The sequence below is a fragment of the Rousettus aegyptiacus genome, unplaced genomic scaffold (assembly GCF_014176215.1).
Source record: "Rousettus aegyptiacus isolate mRouAeg1 unplaced genomic scaffold, mRouAeg1.p scaffold_m13_p_3, whole genome shotgun sequence".
Lineage (NCBI taxonomy): Eukaryota > Metazoa > Chordata > Mammalia > Chiroptera > Pteropodidae > Rousettus > Rousettus aegyptiacus.
The window spans coordinates 56,429,726-56,448,759 of NW_023416306.1; the positions used below are offsets into that span (position 1 = coordinate 56,429,726).

At 37.4% G+C, this 19,034-nt stretch overlaps 1 long non-coding RNA gene across 1 annotated transcript in view; it reads right to left on the reverse strand.

Moving 5' to 3' along the window:
* LOC107517029 overlaps positions 1 to 16,757 on the reverse strand; it is an 89,842-nt gene extending 73,085 nt beyond the window's left edge. Inside the window, exon 1 of the long non-coding RNA XR_004956244.1 lies at positions 7,194 to 16,757. This is a non-coding gene — a long non-coding RNA (uncharacterized LOC107517029). The remainder of the gene's footprint in view (positions 1 to 7,193) is intronic.
* Between the last annotated feature and the right edge of the window lie 2,277 nt (positions 16,758 to 19,034).

The window sequence follows — 19,034 nt, forward strand, 5'->3', positions numbered from 1 at the left end:
TTTTTACTGAGAATTACACGATATATGTAACTCTCTTGTTTTCCTCAAAACTAAATTTCTCTCTCCCAAACTTCAGACTTATATATCTATCCTCCTACTCAATAAACCACTCATATAGCTAATGGATATTTCAAATTCAATATGATTAAAAGTGAACTTTGAGTCTCCTCCAAAAATTGTGCTATATCTGTGAATTTCACAATATAGGTTGATGATAATTCATGCCAAAAATACTGGAATCATTCCTAACTCCACTTTTACTCTGACAGCCCTTGCCCCAACCCCTCAAGAAATCCTGTCAGCATTATTTGTAAATTATATCCAGAAGCTGACCACTTCTCACTCCCTCCACTACTATCTGAGCTGCCATCGTCCCTCTCCTGCGTTATTACCATAGCCTCCTAATAGGTTCCTCTAATTTCTACCTTTCCTAACTTCAGTCTGTTTTCAGCACAGCATTCAGAATCATAGTTTGGAAACACAGATCCGACCATATCCCTTCTTCGCTCAAAACCGTGCAATGCTTCCCTCATTTCACTCTCAATGAATGACCTATGAGGCTATATATAACCTGCATTGCCCTCCCCCTCCCCCTTACATCCTTCCAGCCATACTGGGAATTTTCAGCCACACTCCCACCCTAGGGCCTTGCTTCACCTACAGACTTTGCTTGGGAAGCTGTTCCCTAAATATCATGGCTAACTTCCTAACACCCTTAAGTCTTTGACCCAATATCACCTTCTCAGTAAGGCCCTCCCTGACCACTCTATCTAATCCACTAAACTTCTCAGCCCTCTGCATTCTTAATCTGCACTACATTGATCTACTTTTTGTTTTTTCTACATTTGCTACCTCTGAATTTATGTATTTATCTTTTCTTTTTTTTTAATTTTCTTATTCCCCTGCTAGAATGTAAGCTCCTAGAGATCAGAGTCTAGGTCTGCATTGTTCCTGATAAATCTCAAGCATGTATAATAGCACAAAGTAGGTATTCAATAAACATTAGCTGAGTAATTAAAACAATTTGATAATACAGTTTAACACAGTAAATATTACCTTCCTTCTCCATTCATTGTCTAATGAAGGTTGGGCCATTTGCCAAAAACAAAACAAAACAAAAAAAACAGTGAAGAATCCTTAAATCACTCTGAGTTGCCATAAGAGCAGGATCTAGAAGCCTCTTGATTCCTGAGCAAGCAAGACCTTGAGACAAATCAGATACCTTCACACTGTAGTAAAATAACAAAATGTCTGATAATGTGACAAGTGGTTGGGAAACATGAGCACTCTCATACCTAGCGAAATTGTAAATACATATGTACCCTTTGACCCATCAATTACATATCTAGAAAATTTTCCTACAGACATATTCACATAGGTCTTAAGAAGATTATTCTATCCAACAGTGTTTTAATAGCCAAAGATTGGAAACGACCTAAATATCCATTGGTAGGAGATTGGTTCGATAAGCTATAAGATACTGGTAATGGAATATTCTGCAGTCATGATGACAACAAAGCAGATTTATATCTACAGATATGAATTAATATCCTGGTGAAAAAATAAAGCACTATGCATTATAAACTACCATCTGTATATAAACGATACAAATGGAATGTCTCTGGAGAAATAAATAAAAATATGGGTAACAAATGTTATCTCAAGAGAGGAAAACTGGGCTCCAGGAAATGGTATTTGTAATAGAGACCTTTGCACTATGTACCCTCCTGCACTGTTTGAATCTTTTACCAAATGGAAATGCTACTTCTTTGAATTAATAACTTTGAAAATTCACATCTCCTATGAATACAAATTATTTTGAAGAGTCACTCATTTCTGGAAGGTTCTTAGGGTCAATATTTACTTTTTCAAATTTATCCTCTCTACTTCTATAAAACTAGTCCTGTTGTGGTTTATTTCTACTACCATGAATTACACGTTATTAGAATGGAAGTGATTTATTATTTTCACCTTCACTATTTTTAGTTTGCAAATGCGATCTTGACTCTGATGTTTCTGCTACTGATAATAACCTTGATTGGATCAGGAGCTGGTCTACAATACACTGGACAGGTCAAGAGACCCTCTGGGACAACAACACTCTATTTTTTCTAGTTACTCTTCCTAATCTTGTGGAGGAAAAAATGAAAAATCAAACCACAAGCATGTCAAGACAGAATGCTTCAGAAGCATGGAAATTACTTTGGGAGTTGAGATGTCATGGATTTTAATCTTTATTTCCAGGCCTCTGATGATCTCACCCAAAACTGTCCTGACCCCGCCTGGGCCTCTAGTTTCCTGTTTGCAAAGTAAAAATTTTACACCTCCTAAGCTCACACAAACACTGTAAGGTAATGAGCATAATTGCCAAATATGATACTACTATTTCTCAATCTCAACAACAAATGTGCCAAAACAGTAGCAGGAAACCACATGCCTTTGAAAACAAAGCTAAAAAAAAAAAAAAAAAAAAACTTAAAGGTCAAGAATTACAGCACCGACTCCCACTCACTTTAGTCTTTACTTTCTCAAAGGATGATGTCACTGAAAAACTGTGGATTTGGAATCTCACGAATCAAAGTGTAGACCTCTAAATGGAGAGGCCCTTTAAACCAGGGACTTAGTATCATTTTTGTTGTCTTCTCAGTGCTTCCAGCAGTACCTGAATTTAGCGTCCCTCAGAAATTCTCATCAGGCTACCTTACTCATGTGCATGGCTTTAATAACCACTGCTACATAGATTCTCATAATTATGTTTCTCTAAGCCAGACTTCTCATTTAAACTCCAGACATATGCATGCAAATTAGCATTTCATCTTAGATGTCTAGATGTCCGAAAGATATCTTAGAAGTCTATATCTTACAATACATCCAAATCCATTGTTACAAATGTCCACCTCAAACGTAATCATCATTCATAGTTCCTTTTACAAATGATGGCCCTATCATCCAGCGAACTTTGCAGGCAAAATTCCTAGAGTCATCTGTGTCATCTTCCTCTTCCTTGTCTGCGTATCCAATCCATCAACGAGTCCTTCCACTTGAACCACCTAAATAGTTTTCTAATCCATCCCCTTTTCTCCATCATGCTCCCACCACTATTCTTGCCCTAGGCTGACTATGCTGTCACTAGAGCTATTACAAGAGTCTCCTGCCTGGTTTGAAATCATCTACTCTTGTCTTTCTTTCTCCTGTCTGCTCTCCACATCACAAAGAGTGATCATGTCTTGCTCATGCCCAAGTCATGAATGGATTCAACTGTTTCTAGGATAAAGACAGAAACAGAGAGGCTTGGTATCTCTAGCTTTAAACCTCACACAAACAGACACACACACTCACACACACACACACACACACACACACACACACACACACACACACTTCAGCCACACTGAAATCTTCCAGTCTTTCTCCCTTGCCTTGCTCCTCTGTGCTACAAGGCCAATAGTCTGTTGATGGACATTTAGGTTGCTTCCAAATCTTGGCTATTGTAAATAGTGCTGCCATGAATATTGAAGTGCATAGATCTTTACAAATTATCATTTCTTTGGATAAATACCCAAAAGTGCAATTGCTGGGTCAAAAGGTATATTCATTTTTAATTTTTTGAGAAACCTCCAGACTGTTTCCCATAGTGTCTATACCAATTTGCAAACCCACCAACAATATATGAAGGTACCCTTTTCTTTGCATCCTCGCCAATACTTGTTATTTTTTTATTTATTGATAATAGCTACTCTGACAAGTGTGAGGTGATATCTCATTGTAGCTTTAATTTACATTTCTCTGATGATTAGCAACCTTGAGCATCTTTTCATATGTCTATTAATCATCTGTATTTCCTCTTTGGAGAAGTATCTATTCAGGTCTTCTGCCCATTTTTTAAATGGATTGTTGTTGAGTAGGTTGTGGTTGTTTTGCTTGTATTTTTTCACTCATCTAAGTATCTCTAAGACAGATCGGATGAAAATAAGAGCTTGGTAGATTTTTGATCATCACTGTGTCTCTACTGCTTGAGTCACAAAGATACTTGAGGAACATTTGTTTATGAGTGTTTCAATGAATACATTTTTATAGGAAAATTGATAACCAAGCATTTATACACACTTTGCATGATCCCTAGCAAACAGCTCAAAACTTTCAAGTGAAATGTATTCATCTATTAACTAGATATTAAAAATAACTGATTTACCTGGTTTGGAGAAAGACTGAATAAGTTTGTATCATAAAATGTTTAGCCCTGTGCCTGAAAAATATTCTTAGCAACAGATTTCAGTTCTCTCCTCCTTGATCTCTCATCTGGTAGATTAAGTAATAAAAAATTATCTCTTCAATAAATAAATAAGTGATTTATCAAAGACACAAGATCTGCTAAGATAATTTAGTGTTTCAAGTAGCTGGAGTGACAAAAAATATAAAAAACAAGATTCCCAAGCTTTTGTGGAGGTGACAAGGACTGAAAAATACAAAGTAGAAATATGAAATAATATGAGTTCCACAACAGTGAAATCAAACAAAATAAACTTTTTCACAAATCCATGGAGGATTAATTGCCAAATAAGCTAAAAGTACCGTGAGATCGGGGAAGAGAAAAATCATTCAAGTTGGAGGTGGTGGGACTCGGGCAGAGCCTTTTAGAATGGATAAAATAGTGCTGCGTAAAGAATTAAGTGAGTGGGGGGAGGGGGTTAGCTAGCTCTGGTTAGATGTAAGAACAAAGAGAAGATTATTCCAAAAACAATGAGGAGCCATATTGCCTGGGGCAGGGGAGTCAGAGTAAATAAGGCTAAGGGTAGTTAAGAACCAGGTATATGAAGTTTTGAATACCAAGGTATAAAATTTTGACTTTGAACAGTGTCTCTGGCACTCTATCCACTGAGCCTCTCCAAATCACAGGTTACTCGCAAGACCCACACAGAAAGAGAAGGGGCATGGGCCCCCCGATGGGATGTTCACATGAAGAACTACAGACCAGGAAACCTTTTGTGAATTACCTCTAAGTATTTTGATTCATGAGATGAGTCTGGGCAGCCTATTCCACCACCTTCACTAGCTCCCCCCGTCCCACCTCCGCATTTCCGCATGTTGCTCAGCAATCCTCGGAATACATGAAACAAGAGATAATTAGTCTTCCTGCAAAGTTAAGAAGAGAAGTTTAATATATATATATATATATATATATATATATATATATATATATATATATATATATATATAGTGTTATGTGTTCACAAGAGTAGACTTCTTCCTGTAGACATGGGGAATTTCCAAGTGAATGCAACCTGGAAAAAAAAACTATCAATTTCATCATCGGCCTTCAATGAGCTACTGTTTTACTGACTGAGCATATAATAATATGATCTGTGCACCTTTCTATGTTCAATCACTTGGCTTTTCTGAGATTCCACCACATGAGCAAAATCGAGCACAATCTCATAAGCCTGCCATCCCTCTTCTCCCTGGTGGGAGAAGAGTTCCCTTCACCCATTGCCTTTTGTGAACAACAGCAATAGCTCTTGCTATTGGCCTAGTGGCCACCTGACCACAGGAATCCTTTCAGATGGATCCAACTCCTTTACCTGAAAGTGCAGTTTAGACTGCCAACACCATCCACCACCTCCCTAGACTAGGTCAGGCCCACCTGAATTATGTTTACATAGCCCCCTAAACTTTTTTTTCATAGTGTTTATTAGAGTTCACAATTGTATATTTTATGCATTGTATTTGTAATGTTTATCTTCCATAGAAGCAGAAGTATTGGGTTCTGCTCACCACTGCATCCTCAGTATTGATCCCAGCACCAAACATATAAGTGATACTCAATAGATATTTATGGATGAATGGACGGATGGATGGACGGACAGACAGACGGAAGAAAGGTAAGAGGGACAGATTAGCCAGGAACTCCCTTTTCAACTGGCTCCTTTAATATCTCTCCCCACTCTTTCTTCTTAGAGTAATTCACAAAATCCTTTAAGGGCAACTACTGATTATAAATCCATCACTATTGGTAATTTTCAGAGATCGAGGGAGAGGCAGATCTTGAAAAGAGGATTAAAGCCTAATATACGCCTAAATGGGGCATCATCAAACTATTAAATGACAGGACTAAATTTTAATTTTAGTCCTATCAAAAGACTCGACTAAATTTTAAGGAGTGTGTGTGTGTGTGTATGTGTGTGCATGAGCTCACATATATGTGTTTCTCATGGATTAGTTAGAACAAGGACTATTCAATTTCAAAATAACCTAATAATAAAAATAGGATAATAAAAACAAATTGCTGTGAGACTAAGTAAGGTATTGGGAAGGTACTGGGTGAGTGAGGGAAGGTGTAATATGTGTGTGAGTCCTTTGAAGAAGCTGGCATTTAAACTGGACTTTGAAGAGTGAGCGGTGGACTGAGTGGAGAGAAGGAGAAGAAAATCATGTAGCAGAGGAAACAATACAGTAAGGCCCAGGGATATGGAAGGGCCTGATGAATGAGAAAATGGGGAAAGGTCTGGAAAGACTGGAAAGGAAAATATAAATTGGACATTGTCGGAGACTGAACCAGAGAGATAAATTCTCTTCTAAATATTCCCTATGGGGACTGAAATAAAGAATGAAGAGGGCAGGACCTGGATAAATTCAGGGAAGAAATGTGATAGAGGACAATGCACAGGTTTAAGGGTCTCAAACACAGAAGCTTAAATGTCTGTTTTTCTACTACCTAATGTTGCCACACTGAGTAACTTTATTTAATCTAAGCCTGCTTCATCATCTGAAAAAAAACAATATAATATCTGTCTCAAAAATCTGCAATAGGACCAAATGCAAACACATATGCAAAATCCAGCATATAGCTGGGCTTTGAAAAATGTTCATTTTCTTTTCCTTGTGACTTTCATGTCACTTCCTTTAACCATTTCTGATCTCTCCTCACACTACCTGACTCAAACCCAGTTCCCCCAAATGACGAGTGTTAGCTTTGGCTGGTCATAATTTCTTTGGATGGCTCCTTTTTTGCCTGATTTTTGCATGATGTCTGATTCAAGCCATCTTCCCAGATCTCTACATATCTGCATGTCCCTATCCCTCAGATAAAAGCATTATCAGAAGGCTTGGATGTTCTGTTAGTAATTGCCAAGTTCAGCACCTGCGTTCTTTTCCTTTTCACCTCCTGCCCAACCCATAGTCTCCCTAATTCTTACCTCAACTAACCATTCAAACTTCCACGTCAGTAGATGGAAAACAAGAAGGTGTGAGGCTCCCTGGGAGCCTGGCTATTGTTTGAGGGAACTGGAAGCCATGGTGCTCAGAGCTTCCACACTCCCTCCTCAACCCGCACCCTGCTTCCTGTCAATCATCCTGGAACACTGAGTGCTGGGCCAACAATTTTGTCCACAGGATGTTTGTTTGCAGGCACTGCCTTCCAAGTCTCAAAGCTCAAGACTTCCGCTGACAATCCAAACACCAAAATGAGAAAGGGGGGAAAACCCTTGGGCAGTTCTTTTAATACCTAATAAGGTCTATTTATATTCAAAAATAGCAACAGGTTATCTCAGCTTGCAGAAGCTGAAGAGGCTAGGAAGCCTGAACTTTAAAATCCTGAGCCTCTGGGAAGTTGAAGTACAGGTTTCCGAGAACGGACACCAAAAGCATGTCCTTACAGCACCTTTAGCATATTTCATGGTCAGCTTCCATAAATATCAACTCCTGTTTTTATGGGCACGCTGGACCACTCAGAGGGTAAATGCCTGGCTACTAAGCCACGAAGCAAAAATATATGTAAAACACATGTACATAGAAATTCAAGGTGATCAACCAAAGTTGTGGGATAAGTCCAACAACCTGAGGTCACTGGGTAAATTTCTGCAAACCTTTCAGAGTTTGTACATTCTAAGAAGTGTTTGAGACTCTAATGATTCTATATGAAACAATTATATTTGAAAAAATGACTTTAAAATACTATGATATGTGTGCTCAGGAAGCAGATAAGAGTTCTCCTGCATGTTATTAATATAAAGATCCCCCAATTGTCTTTCTGAGTCATTCAGTAGTTTACTTGAGAATCCTTGGCATGTTTATTCCTACAGTTTCTATATAATTACCAAACAGAAATTCTGAACCTCAGTGTATTTACCAAACTACCACTTAAAATCTTTGTATCACTTGGGAATTAACATCGTCTCTCTGAGGCTAGTTATTTTTGCCTATGAAAATGCATCATTATAAAACATTTATTAGATGGTAGTGAAGGTAAAATGAGATCAAGTGTGAAAGGTGCCTGGCATGTAATTGGTGCTCAATAAATTAGAAAATAGAAAAGTAGGAGGAATTTGAGAGGCAGTCCCAGGACTGGCTTTAAAATGGTTCCAACTGCCACTTTCACCATCTCAGGGAAGTATTAAGAAGGACCCAGCAGTAGTGCTGGTACATTAAAGAAAGTCACAGAGGACTTAGATTGGGACAGTTTTGAGATAAGACAGATTAAGATGATTCAAAAATGCATTATCTAAAGCATTCTAAGTTCAGGAATCATTTGTCAAATGGGTTATAAGTTCATGAGCAGAATCAAGAACAAAAAGCAATGTGTGCCAGTTGATCCCTGCAACATTAACGTGCACCTGCAGAGGAGTGTTACTAGAAAACAGGACTCACAGTCCCACAGAGGAGGAGTTTGCACTGGTCATACCTGGGGGAGGCCCCAAGTTATGATGACTTGGAAGGCTTAAGATACCCCATGTTTTGAAACCATTTGTTCAAGTTCTAGCCAGATTTCCATACAGTGCTCAGCTCAGCTGCTCCAACGGAGAGTTAATTCCCAGGTTATTACCAGGGAATACACACACACATACACACTTTTAGGAGTTTTAAAAAGAAATCTTTAAAAAATAGAATGGGAGTTTGTGGAAGGCTTACTAAACCAAGCCACTAAACATTCAGAATCAGTGGACTATATACAAAGAAAAATATATGTTGTTTTACTCATTAAAATAATGCTGATTACAATTAATTTTACCATTTTATATGTATTAAAATGGCAAATATTTTTAAAAACAGCATCAACCACCAGAGTACTGAAGAATATAAGGATGAGATTGAAACAAACTCAATACTGTATATTGTAAAAGTCTATACTTATATACAGTATAGACTTTCTAAACCAATATGAAAATATATAGCAAGATTATTAAAATAGGTTCTTGATTTTTGACATAGTATTGCCAGTTACAGGATATCTGTCCTAACCTAACAAAGGAAAGAGAAGTATGGCTGAAGCCTCATAGTCAGCGTTGCTTACCATATCATTATTTATAAGAACATTTCTATTAAAAATGGAAATACTGTAAATGTCCTATAATAAGGAAATAGTTAAGTATACTGTAATATTATCATATATTATAGAGCCATTAGAAATCATGTTTTCAAAGAACATTTAAAATGACGTCGAAAAATAATAATGATTTAAAGTAACCTGGGAAATCAAGTGGGTTATTGTACATTGTCTCAAACGCACCCTGTATTTTCCGAATTTTCTTCAGTGAGCATAGCTTTCTTTTATATTTAGACAACAAGCCATACACAGTAATACCAGCATAAAACCTAGACTATTAAAATGACCTATAGCAATATCATTAGCAACAGTATTTTTGAAAGCCAATTACACTTTCCTTTATAATTTACAATTAATTAGAACATCCAGTTAGAGGCCCAAAAGATTTTAATATGAAAAAAAAACTATTTCTTTTTGTTTGTTTGTTTAGGGTGAGGAGGAGGTCCCATGTTGCTTTATCTAAGCAAACTGTAGTGCCCTTAAAGCCATATGAGAGATATACTTCTTCATAGCTGCAAAGGAAACATTTGTAGAACAGAAAACCCCAAAAATTAGGATATATTCTTAGTCATAGTAGAATGGAAAGCACATGAAATATTTAAAACATGGAGTTGAGATTTCATTTTAAAATACTTTAATTGCCGGTACAGAGCCATTCGCTTTTATTTCAGAGCTTAGTAGATTAGCAACAATGGGCGGGAAAGCAGGGGAAGTTGGACAGGAGGGAAAGAATAGAGGGAAAAAAAGAACAACAGTCACTGGAAGTGAAAATAGTTCCTAACAAACAGCGAGAAGAAATTAAGTTTTGTTTTTGCATAATTGGGTTTTGTTTCTTACATAAGTTTTGGTGCTGTGATATGTGGCACGTTTTGTACTGTATGTTCTCTTGGAAAAGCCAAACAGAAACCAGTCATCATGGTTTCGGGAGAGCGAGGCCTCCCCTTTCTCATGTTTCAACGATGCAGTCTCCACTCGGGCTGGGGAGCATATCATATATCATAAATCACTCTCTGATAGATATTTGGCAGGCAGTCAGCACCCCAGGCTATGCAACAACGTACAGTATGGAAAAATTTTAAGGTGGAATCTTGATTTTGTAACTTAAAGACTTAATAGTACCTCAAAACATTTTACTACTTCCTGGTACACACACAAAAAGCCAAGAAAGCGGAATTCTCCATATGGTTTTCGGTTTTATAGGATATATACGCAATAAGCCATACAACTGTAAACCTGGAGGCATTCTCTTGCTGTTGTTAATTCAACTCCAGTGAAAATGAAAAAATAAAATTAGAGAGTTTGGTCCCTACCCAGCCCCTGAAAGAGTCAAATCACCAGGAACTTCCAGAATCTGCTTTTTAACTCTCCATCCCCCCACAGCTAACTATTCAACACCTTCTTAGAAACTGGGGGAGCAGCAGGACTAGGAGATTGGGGACAGATTTTATTGTAAGATAATAACATGCTGTCAGAGGGACTGTCAGGGATTTCAACAGGAAGGCTTATAAGTTGATGAGAGTCATAGAAACCGCAATAGAGTCTTTCTCCCGATTCCGGGCCCAAATCCGAGTTTTTGAGGGCCTCTGAGCATGCACTCCCACCTTCTCAAATGTTGCAAACCACTTCAAACTCACAAGTTCTTCTTCAGGAGCCTCTTTCAACAGATCAGGCATTTTTTGAAATTGCAGACTGCTTTTAACCCCTAAGTCACATCATCTCAGCAGACACTAGGGGCCCACTGAACATGGCAGCTCCCAACAAAGCCACCGCCACAAAGCCAGAAGAGCCTTTCTGTGCACGGAGGGGTTAACTCCACGGTACTGGGACGTGCCTGAATGTTCTCAGTGTTCTCAGGCTGAGTAATTCTTAGAAGGGCTAAATAGAAATGGGGATATGCAGACTGTGAGGAGTGGCATTGAGCTCTCTGTGAAAAACAATGCGTGGAAAAGCAAAAGAAAGAAACTGAATGAACCCTTTTCCAAGTTTAAAATAAATACTTCTTTTTTGTGTTGTTGTTGTTGTTGTTCACAAATTAGCCATAGTTGGGTCAGGCTAAATATAAAACTTTCAATGTAGTTTATCTAAACTTTTTCTGTCCAATCTCAATTTAAGGAAGAAAACTAAAATTTAGACAAAATGGTGGGGGGGGTGACGTTAAGAGGTTATAAATATATGTATGCCGATTCAGAAATAATTTACACGCTAAATGAATTCTACCATTTTCACCCCCCACCTTGTCACCAATCAATTCTTAAGATTCTATTACTTTCCATTAATGACTGGCTCAGACTTGGTACTGATGAATTCATAAGCTTACTACTTCCTTCACAGTCAATTGAGAACTCACCTGTAGTTGGCCATCAAGTTCAACACTTGACCTCCTAAACATTCTAGGAGAAACAAAGAAAAACTTTTTTCAGAAAGCTCTAGGGCATGATCTAGCTCAAGCCTGCCACAGCTTACAGTCCTTCAGTCATCTTGGCTTCTCCACCTCTTAATTCAGTGCTCTACAACCTGGCCTGAGAAGCTTTTAAAAATTCCAAAGCCCAGGCTACATCGAAGACCAATTACATCAGAGAGTTTCTGTGGGTGGAATGGAGGCATCAATAGGAATATTTTTTTAAGCTTCCCATGCAACTGCATGTGCAGACAAAGTAAAAACCACTGCTCTGACTGTCGTTTCTACGTCCAGTCTTTCTCTCCTCTAATCAGTGATTTCGCTGAAGTTGAGCAAGGTTTCTAAGTAACACATATGGCCATGTTTTTTCCCTGTTTAGTAGTCCTTAAGAGTTCCTTAATGCCTACGGGAAACTATCCAAATACCTTAGCATGACAATCAAGGCTAGCTGGCCTCCTTTCCCTCTCTAGTTACACTTCCTGCCAGTTCCTGCTGCCACACTCACCAATCCAGTCACACAGAACTACCCGAATCCCTGTGTGCACCATTCTCTCACACATCCTAGCCTTTTCCTTTGGGCTGGAAAATCTTCTTTCTCCCTGCCCAGGACCTTTTCAGATCCTTCTCATTTGATTTTATATTTAAGTCAGGTGTTTCTCTTTGGCAAGTCCTGTCTCCCAACAATCCCAGGTTGCTCTCTACCACTCGTAAGCCTCCCAAATCCTTGATTTATCTTGAGTACAGGTAGACAAGTTGCCCGTCATGAGTATTCTCTCCAAATCATTTGTTTTTTCTCCCACCAGATTGTGAACTGTTGGGAGCAAAGTAGATGCCTTGTCCACCATTGTGCCTTTGGTGCATTATTCGGCACCTGGCCCATGGTAGGAGGACAGAATGAACAAGGGCTAGTTGGTCCAAGCCAGCTCTACTCAAATAGCCTCACTGTCCAATTCACAGTTATACTATTCCTGGATAGTATAACAATACCCTAAATATTGAAATTGTTTTAATAAAATCCACCCTAGTTTTCCTATGGTACATACAAATGGTCAGCATTCTATAGCTCCAATAAATTGACACTGACAGGTAGCTATGAAAGGGCATCAGATTTGATGTCAGAAGTCAAAGGGTCTTGCAGGTTACATTTTCAGAAGAAAAAGATCTCTGCTGAATACATGTAGTCGAATAATGTTTCTGGTTTTCAAGACTTCTAACTAACCTATTTCACTGACACTCATTGAAAAAGATAGAAAATAACTAACAAGTCATAGTCTTCATTTGTGATAGCCTGGGGTTCAGCAAAGTTGATGTAAAGATAAATTAAATCCTATTATTAATTTTGAAAGTCCTGCTGGTCATAACCATACACTTCCTTCCCAAGGAGAAGGTGAGCGGTGGTTAGTTGAAAAAATGGAATTTCCCAAGGTAACTTACTGAAAGCACAAAGCTAAGCTGGTAGGAGACACCACTGCTCATCAGAAGAGAGAGAAAGGAAGAAAAGAAGAGAAAGAAGGAAAACAGTGAAAGGAAAATTAAGGGGGTAGAAATGAAAGAGGTTTTAAAGGTAAGATGTGGAGAAGACAGAAAAAAAAGAGGAAAGGAAACCAAAAAGTAAATAATCTCCCTCCTTTCCCTAGTGAGTATTTTATTCTCATTTTACAGATAAGAAAAATGCAACACAAAGCAGTTAACACGCTTCCACAAAGCTGTGTATCTACAAAGTAATAAAAAGAAAAAGAGGAAAGAACAAGGTGGAAATTCTGAAGAGTGAAAATGTGTAAGGATGAGGGTAAAAAGGGATGCATAAGAGAAGGGAAGTGAAAGAAAAGCAGGCAGAAAAGGCCAAGAATTTAATTTAAAAACATAGACTGTAGCACTGATGTTTCCCAGACATTTAGCATGAACCCCATGCTGTCCTGGGACCACACCAGTCTGGCCTTTCTCTGAATATATGGACCTTTCTTGGGCCAGAGCCCAGGAGCTCATCTGCCACCTGGACAGGTTGTATTCTTACTCTGTGGAATTTCAGAAACAGTTTCAGGGAACAAATTCTGTGTTCCTGGCTAACCCCTCAGTAGACCATGGAGAATGTGAAAAGGCAGAAGATACACAAGGCCAAAGAACCTGTACTTCTCTTGTGCCCTGGACCTCAACTTAGAGAAAGAATGGCCAGGCAATGTCTCGAGGCTCGTCTAACTGTGACAAGATGTCTTTGTAACCCCCATTTCCATACCCCAAGCACACACTGAGAAGTTAGTTCTCTAGAAATTGCAAACCAACTAAAATGTGCTTAGTCATCATTGTTGCTTTGGATTTTTTGATGTATGTTTGTCAATTCTGAATGCTAATGTTGAATTTGAGGAATACTATTTCTTCTCTTCTGTTCTGACATGTTGACATGCAAGGATCACAGCTTCAGAGAGAATCTGACCAGCTGGAGAAGAACAATAAATTCGAGCTGGAGGTGAGCAACCCACAAATTTCTCACATTCCTCTTTTCACTTATCAGCCATCATTTTTCAACAGATTCACATAATGTGCCAGCCTGAACCCACAGAGCTCCGAAACTACAGCTCTTTGCTATGGGAATGTTACTAAAACAACAAAAACAAGTTGTAACCAAGTACTGAGTTATATCAGGCATTGTGAGGCTACTAATAATATCTGCTCTAACACTAATAACAAATTTTATATAGCATTCAACATTTCACAGATGGCTTTTACATATGGTATTTAATTTCATTGTCATTAGCAACCCTAAGTGGTAGGTGGGACAAATATTTTTCACCGTGCCTAGATAAACAACCTGAGGTCCAGATAGGTTAGGATGTTTGTCCAAGTTCATATGATTATTAAGAGGAAAACATGAAAATGAAAATTCTATTCCTAAGTCTGGTGTTCTTTCCACTATATTACAGATTTTAGTGCATTTATCTCACTTTTGAGAAAAATGCTTCTCTATAATTCTTTATTTGTTTTTCAAATCACACTTGAACAGATAATTGGAAAACATCTTTGTTCAAGCTAAACATTGCCATTTTCTTCAGGCAGAATGGTCTGAAGACCAACATAAAAAGACAGAGATGTGGAGAAAAGACCCTAAGACATTTGCTTCCCAAGAGGGCTCAGCAGGGACTGTCCCCAGTTTCCAGGCAGAAAATTCAATCAAGGGCATCTAACCTGCAGGTCTTTCACTTTTATTTATTTATTTTTTTTTAAAAAAAAAAGGTATTTAAGTACATTTCCTGAGACATGGTTGTTATTGTCATGTAGGAAAAGTATTTCTAAACTTATTATGAGCTGACCCTGTCAGATAATCCTAAGGTTACTCCTTTCCAACCTTGGAAAGAAGTAAATAGTTCTTTTTCTTTCTTTCTTTCTTTTTTAACTGTTTTTCTTTTTATTTTCATCATTGATATTTGGTGACCACATGTGTTTGGCTTATTTTTTAAATTGGGTTTATAATTCTTGAAAAAGTATATCTCCCAGGAATGCATCAGCTGTTAAAACATGTAGTTTTTGTTCATGCACATTTTGTTCATGCATAACATATTTTAATCATTTCAGTTTAAGTCCTGTTTAAGAACAGCATTTCACTGTTATAAAAAAAAAAAAACTACCTGGGTTTCCTCCATAAAACTAGGATGGAGTAATTAGGCAAGGACCTGAAGTGTGCATGCCAATGAATTACGGTTAGTGTACAACTTCTTCCATACGCCACCATTTAGTGAATTCCTTCAGGACAAGGACAGTGCTTTATCCACTTCACGGAGGCAAAATGAAGCTAAACAATCTGAGTTCCAGCTTGACTCTGTCACTGGGTTTGAGCTCAGTTAAGTTGTAGAACTTCTTTGGAACACATTTTCCTCAGCTGGAACATCAATTTTGCCCAAGTAGTGTGAAGACTGAGTAAAATAATGAATATAATAATCTGGAACAGCTTCCAATCAAAATGGCAGAGTAGGTAAACACTGTGCATGCCTCCTCTCATGACAACATCAAAATCACAACTAAATTATAGAGCAATCAACTTGGAGAACAATCTGAAGACTAGGTTAACAGAAGGATATAACTAAAATTATAAAGAAAATGCCACATCGAAACTGGGAAAAGAGGTGGAGATGCAAAATTAGTGGTTGAGAATCAGGAGAAATATCTCAGCAGAAGTCCCCTCTGAGGAGCGAGGAGTCCCAGATCTATATGGGGCTCTTTAGCTCAGAGCACCAGTGCCAGGAAGAGGAGCCCTCACAACATCTAGCTGTGAAAATCAGCAGGGATTCCACCTGAATGGGTGAGACAGAGGGATGCTGGAAACCCAGGCAACCTCTCAAAAGTCCCACACATGAACTTACTCTCTCACAAGCACTCACCCTAAGCTCTGGCAAGGAAAAAGCAGCTCAAAAGGCACCATAGACATACAGGGAGAAACAGAGTTGCAATGGTTTCAGGGAGGGGGCTAGAGGGTCAGCCACCATTGTCCCTGTCTTGAGCCCTCCTTCCATCTAGCTGGCAGGCAGGCAGGCACCATCCGTCCTGTGTTGAGCTTGTTCCCACACAGCCAAATCTGATCCTGCATTGGCCTGGTGAACATCACTCCCCCCACCCTGGTGACATGTTGAGACCTTGCTTCACACAACTCACACACCACAGGAGGCTCTTTCAGTGGTGGGCTAAATAACATGCTACAAAACAATGAATGGGTTAACAATTAGATCAATGAAAAAAATCAAAAGATACCTTGAGACAAAAGAAAATAAAAACACAAATACTCAAAATCTCTGGGACACAGAGAAGCAGTTCTATGAGGGAAATTCATAGCAATACAGGTTTACCTTAAAAAAAAAAAGAAAAGAAAAGAAAAAAGAAAAATTTCAAATAAACTATCTAACCTTACAACTAAAAGAACTAGAGAAACAAGAGCAAAGTACCACATGAGGAGAAGGAAAGACATAATAAAGATGAGAGGGGAACTAAATGAAATAGAGTCTAAAACAACTATACGAAATATCAGTGAAACCAAGAGCTGGTTCTTTGAAAAGACAAAATGGATAACCTTTAACTTATCAAGAAAAAAAGGGAGTACCCAAATAAATAAAATCAGAAATGAAAGAGGATAGTTTACAACTACACCATAGAAATACAAAGAATTATAAGAAAATACTACAAACACTTATATGCCAACAAATTGGACAATCTGGAAGAAATGGTTAAGTTCCTAAAAACATACAATCTTCCAAGACTGAATCAAGAAGAAAAAGAAAATATGTACAAACTGATTACTAACAAAATTGAATCAGTAATAAAAAACTCCCAACAAAGTCCTGGAATAAATGGCTTCACAAGTGAATTGTACCAAACATTTAAAGAAGCATTAATGCTTATCCTTCTCAAATTAGTCCAAAAAATTCATGAGGGAAGATTTCCAAGCTCATTTTATGTGGCTAGCATTACCCTAATTCGAAACCCAGATAAAGACATTACAAAAAATGAAAATTATAGGCCAATATCCCTGATAAATATAGATACAAAAATTCTTGACAAAATATTAGCTAACTGAATTCAGCAATACATTAAAAAGACTATACATCACAATCAGATAGGATTTATTCCTGGGATACAAGTTTGGTTCAATATCTTCAAATTGATTAATGGGATACACCATTTAAACAAAATGGTTAAATATCATATGATTATATCAATACATGTACAAAAATAATTCAAAAAATCCAACAACCATTTATAATCAAAACTCTCAGCAAGGTGAAAACAGAGGGAACATCCCTCAACATACTAAAGGCCATATATGACGAACCCACAGCAAACATCATACTCAATGAGGAAAAGTTAAAAGTGTTTTCCTTAAGATCAGGAACAAGACAAGAATGTCCACTTTCATTACTTTTATTCAACATAGTATTGGAAGTCCTAGCCACAGCTATCAGACAAGAAAAAGATATAAAAGACATCCAGATTGGAAAGGAAGAAGTGAACCATCATTATTTGCAGGTGATATAATACTATATATGGAGAAAACCTTACAGATTTCATCAAAAAATATTAGAATTGATAAATAATTTCACTAAAGTAACAGGATACCAAATTAATATTCAGAAAACAGTTGCATTTTATATACCAATAACAAATATCAGAAAGAAAAATTAAGAAAATAATTCCATGTCCAACTGCATAAAAATAAATAAAATACCTAGTAATAAATTTAACCAAGATAGTAAAAGACCTATACTCAGAAAATTATGACATTGAAGAAAGAAATTTAAGAAGATATAAATAAATGGAAGCTTATACCATGCTCATGGATAGAAAGATTAACATTGTTAAAATGTACATACTATCCAAAGCTATGTATAGATTCAATAAAATCCCTATCAAAATATGAATGCATTTTCCATAGAACTAGAATCCAACAATTTACATGGACACAAAAGTCCCCGAAAGCCAGCAATCTTGAGAAAGAAGAACAAAATTGGAGGTATTGTGCTACCTAATATCAAACTATACTACAAGGCAATAGTAATCAAAACAGCATGGTACTGGCCTAAGGACAGACACATAGATCAATTAAAAAGCATAGAAAGCTCAGAGATAAACCCACACCTATTCAGTCAATTAATCTATGACAAACTGTCAAGAATATACAATGAGGTAAAGACAGTGTCTTTAATAAATGGTGCTGGGAAAACTGGACAGATTCATGCAAAAAAAGAAGCAACTAGACCACTCTCCTACACCATGTATAAGAATAAACTAAAACTGGATTCAGGACTTAAATATAAGATCTGAAACCATAAAAATCCTGGAAGAAAACATAGGCAGAAAACTCTTTGACACTGTTCCTAGTAATATTTTTTTCTATATGTGTCCTTAGACAAGGGAAACAAAAGAAAACATAAACAAATGAGACTATGTCAAACTAAAAAGTTTTTGCACAACAAAAGGAAACTATCAACAAAATGAAAAGATAACCCGCAAAATTAGAGAAGATATTCACCAATAATACATCTGATAAGTGGTTAATATCCAAAAATGTATGAAGACTTCATACAACTTAATGCTAAAAAAAAAAGTCCAATTAAAAAATGGGCAAAGGACCCGAATAAGCAGTTCTCCAAAGAGGACATACAGATGGCCAATAGACATATGAAATGCTGCTCAACATCACTAATCATCAGAGAAATGCAAACTAAAACCACAATGAAATATCATATCACACCTGTCAGAATGGCTATCATCAATATATCAACAAACAAGTGTTGACAAGGATGTGGAGAAAAAGGAACCCTTCTACACAGTTGGTGG